This window comes from Leptonychotes weddellii, chromosome 5 (genome assembly GCF_054177405.1).
Source record: "Leptonychotes weddellii isolate Sample4059 chromosome 5, ASM5417740v2, whole genome shotgun sequence".
Taxonomy (NCBI): Eukaryota; Metazoa; Chordata; class Mammalia; order Carnivora; family Phocidae; genus Leptonychotes; species Leptonychotes weddellii.
Window position 1 is genome coordinate 22,579,400 of NC_138373.1, and position 4,521 is coordinate 22,583,920.

The 4,521-nt window shown below is 45.0% G+C and overlaps 1 long non-coding RNA gene across 1 annotated transcript in view; it reads left to right on the plus strand.

Moving 5' to 3' along the window:
* Window positions 1-2,374: 2,374 nt before the first annotated feature.
* LOC145721576 (uncharacterized) overlaps window positions 2,375-4,521 on the plus strand; it is a 22,496-nt gene continuing 20,349 nt past the window's right edge. The window contains exon 1 of the long non-coding RNA XR_014145334.1: window positions 2,375-2,479. This is a non-coding gene — a long non-coding RNA (uncharacterized LOC145721576). The remainder of the gene's footprint in view (window positions 2,480-4,521) is intronic.

Consider the following 4,521-nt stretch of genomic DNA (forward strand, 5'->3'; position numbering starts at 1 on the left):
TACTGGGGACACAGGGGTAGTTTATATTTATATGCAAATAATCTATATAAACATATGTTATATATAAATTTAATTAGGGCCTACCCTAATGATTTCACTTGACTTAATTACCTCTTTAAAGGCCCTGTCTCCAAATCCTGTCCCATTCTAAGGCACTAGGGTTAGGATTTCAACATATGAATTTTGAGGGGATGCGATTCAGCCCATAGCACTCTCTAACATATGTAAGCATCTGGTATTATAGAGTCCTCGACCAACTCAAAAAAATTTCTGATTCTCCCTCCTCCCCTCTTCCTGGTCCAACCACCTTAGTCAGACAGTCTGGTCTCTGAATCCAGCTGTCCCCAGAGAGTGACCATCTCCTCCTGGCCACTGCCTGAGTAATGATCAGAATGAAAGGGGTAGTGGAGTGACTTGTTTTCAAAATTCAGAATTCCATCTTGACCATTTCTGGGCTATTAGCAATGCAGGCTATCCCTTCCTGGAATGTATTAGTCTGGGTTCTCCAGAGAAACATAAACAATAGGAAACAGAAATCATATATGTATAATCATGGAGGCTAAGCAGTCCAAGATCTGTGGTAGGCAAGCTGGAGACCTAGACAACCTGATGGTATAGTCCCAGTCCAAAGGGACAAGAAGGCTGGTGTCCCAGCTTGAAGACAGTCAAGCAGAGAGAAGGAATTCTTACTTGCTCAGTCATTTATTCCATTAGGATCTTCAGTGGGTTGGATAAGGCCCACTTATCCTGGGAAGGGCGATCAGCTTCACTCATTCTACTGCTTCAGATGTTCATATCATCTGGACACACCCAAGACATACACGGAATAGTGTTTGACCAAGTGTCTGGGCACCTTGTGCCCCAATCAGTTTGACACATAAAATTAACCATTGTGGGGTAGAAACATAGCCAAAGAGGGCAAAGGAGAATCCAATTTAATTCTGCGTCAGCCACCTGGACTCTTTTTGGATTAACATGGTCCCAGATCACAAGGATAATGAACATCTCACTGAGTCCCCTGCTCACTGAATCCCCCCTAAAGTAGCACCCCTAAAGCGGGGGCCATGGTGGTTCTCTGTAAGTTTTATAAAAATGCCCTTGTCCTTGATCAGCCTTTCAGACAAGAGGGCTTTGTGTGAGCAGGAGATGATTGGAAAAGTGAGGTCACAGAATGGACGCACTGATTTTGTGGCAGTTGAGGAAGGAACACCTTGGAATCCCAGAAGTATGGAGAAGGAAAGGACACCATCAATCCTTTGTCTTTCAGAGCTACTTCTAGAGCTTTCCTCAACTAGGGAAATGCCCTCATTCCCAAGCTGCTGCAAATGCCTTAAATCTGTCTATTGGTTTGGCCACCCCTCCCCTGCCTCCCCCTCCATGAGAAGGCTTTGATAATGATTTGATGATCACTATTCTCCTTCACCTTCCTGAGAAGTCTGTTGGGAACAGCCAGACTTGCCCCCAGCTCCCGTACCTTCCACACAAAACACCTGTCAACCTCTTTCCACTTCCATTCCCACAGTCATTGCTCAGTCAGTTGGGGGCGGGGGGCAGGGGTAGGGGGCGGAGAAATGCCCCAGCTGGTGGCATGAACAAACAGAACGGGTTGAACCGACTGCCCCCAGGTTGTTCCTCAACTATTCAAACTGTACTGGTGACTTTAGATCTACTAACTGGCCAGGAGAAGACATTTGAGACTGTGTCATCCCATACCCTCCACGTGGGATCATTGTGGGAGGCCCCAACATTTGTAAGCAAGCTCTCTTTCTTTTTTTTTTTTATTTTTAAATTTTTTTTTTTTTTTAAGATTTATTTATTCATTTGAGAGAGCGAGAATGAGAGAGAGTACATGAGAGGGGGGAGGGTCAGAGGGAGAAGCAGGCTCCTTGCTGAGCAGGGAGCCCGATGCGGGACTCGATCCCGGGACTCCAGAATCATGACCTGAGCCGAAGGCAGTCGCTTAACCAACTGAGCCACCCAGGCGCCCAGCAAGCTCTCTTTCCATGAGGGCCGTGTGCACTTCTTGTGTGGAAGCCAGATGGGAGTTTGTCTCTCTCCTGCAAACAACATGACTTACGCCATAGGGGTGGTCGTAAGAGATCTTCAAGAGTTAAGGAAATGTCACAAGTAGATCCTGTAGCCTCCACAGGTCAACAGAGATCTCTCCAAAATGAGGCACCCTAATATTCCCAGGGCCATAGCCGGCTCATTATTTTTCACACCCTGTGGGCAGCTATCCCTGCAATGGAAGTCATCCAATTAGAACAGGTGGTATGAAACTTGTCCCTGACTTTAGCTGGTGATCAAATGATACCACCTCATCCTTGGAAGACTTTCAGGTCCATCTCAACTCACTGGCCAGCGTTGTGATGGATGATGTAAGGGCCCTAGGCTTCCTTTTTGCAGGCCACAGGGGAGTCTGCACAATTGTTAGTACACTCTGCTGTGTCTGGACCAGTGCCTTGGGCCAAGAGGAAAGGTCAGTACAAAAATTTAAGGAGAAAGCTACCTGGCTTTCTAAGGTGGATCCAGATGGTTTATGGTATTTGTTCAGCTGGCTGGGTCCAAGACTATGGGTGGGAGAATTGCCAAGGCCAATACTATGGCTTGGAGTCCTGTGGACAGTAACCTTAATTAAATGCTGTTGAGGCAAAATAAATGGATTTGGTTCTAGCTTCTGTGGGTCAGATTCATCGAAATGGCCAATGGAATGGTATACTCATGGGAGAATTTGCCAAAAGCCAAGACAGCGCTGTAGAAGTAATGGATAGATATTATTAGGAGACAATTCTCGATGGGTCTCTTGTGTTTCTGCATGTTTTATGAACAGAGCTTTTCCAGATTGTGTTTGTAAGGTTGTACAGCAAACAACCTTGGAAGATAGAGATAGGATCTCCTTCCAGAACAAAAGACAAATTTGTTTACTGTCTAATGTAGAATAGTAATGTCTCCCTCTGGGCAAAAGCCAGGCAGATTTATTGCCTGTTACGAAAGATTTGGGGCCTAAGCTTAAGCTTCTTTTTCTGTAATGCATCCCATTGTGTATGCAGGCATCCCTTGTCCCTTTTGCACTGCCCTTTGGGAATGCGGGTTGGGAAACTGGCACAAATACTGGTCCATCAGTCATTGTTCCTGCAGTGAGCAAAAGTCTTTTGTCTCTGACCTAGGAGTCTTGTGCCATCTCCTAGCATCCATGAAGATGTGGCAGGTCATCTTATTCTTTTTTTTTTTTTAAGATTTTATTTATTTGTTTATTTTAGAAAGAGAGAGAGTGCAGGTGGAAGAGCGGACAAGGAGGGAAAGGGAGGGGGAAACAATCTCAAGCCGACTCCACACTGGAAACAGGGCCCGACTGGGGTCTCAGTCTCACAACCCTGACATTATGACCTGAGTTAAAACCAAGACTTAACCAAACTTAAACCAAACTTAACCAACTGAGCCACCCAGGCACCCTCCCCTCTTTTGTTTAAAGATTTATTCACCTATTTGAGACAGAGAGAGAGAGAGCACACGAGTAGGTGGTAGGTCAGAGGGAAAGAATCTCCACTGATTGCAGAGCCTGATGCGGGGCTTGATCTCCATCTCACGACCTGAACGGAAATCAAGAGTCGGTTTGTTAACCAGCTGAGCCACCCAGGTGCCCCTGGCAGGCCATCTTATTAACTTGCAAGTAGAATAGGGTCTCAGGCCCTCGAAATTTCTTGACAAATCCATCTAGCATGTTTTTAATTGAGAATCTATCTTCTAAGTACTTCTGTAAATGTGTCCACAGAAATGAACAAAGCAAAGTCCCTGTCTTCGTGAAGCTTATATTCCAATGGGACAGAATATGGGAGGGTAAATTGAGGCATCCTTTATGCAGAGCAATTTGGCAGAACGTATTTAAAACCTTAAAAAAAGGGGTACCTGGGTGGCTCAGTCGTTAAGCGTCTGCCTTCGGCTCAGGTCATGATCCCAGGGTCCTGGGATCAAGCCCCACATCAGGCTCTCTGCTTGACGCGGGAAGCCTGCTTCTCCTTCTCCCACTCCCCCTGCTTGTGTTCCCTCTCTCGCTATCTCTCTCTCTGTCAAATAAATAAATAAAATATTTTTTAAAAAGAATATAAAAGTAATTTATTAAAAATAAAATAAAATAGGGGCGCCTGCGTGGCTCAGTTGGTTAAGCGACTGCCTTCGGCTCAGGTCATGATCCTGGAGTCCCAGGGGAACCTGCTTCTCCCTCTGACCCTCCCCCATCTCATGTACTCTCTCTCTCTCTTTCTCGCTCTCTCAAATAAATAAATAAATAAATCTTTTTAAAAAATAATAAAATAAATAAAACCTTAAAAAATATGCCTACCTCTTAAGCAATTATAAGAATTCATTCCAAGGGGTGCCTGGCTGGTTTAGCCGGTGGGGCACACGACTCTTGATCTCGGGGTTGTGAGTTCAAGCCCCACACTGGGTGTAGAGATTACTTAAAAATAAAATCTTAAAAAACATTAGACAAGTAGTCAAAAATATGTGCTCAAGTATATTTAT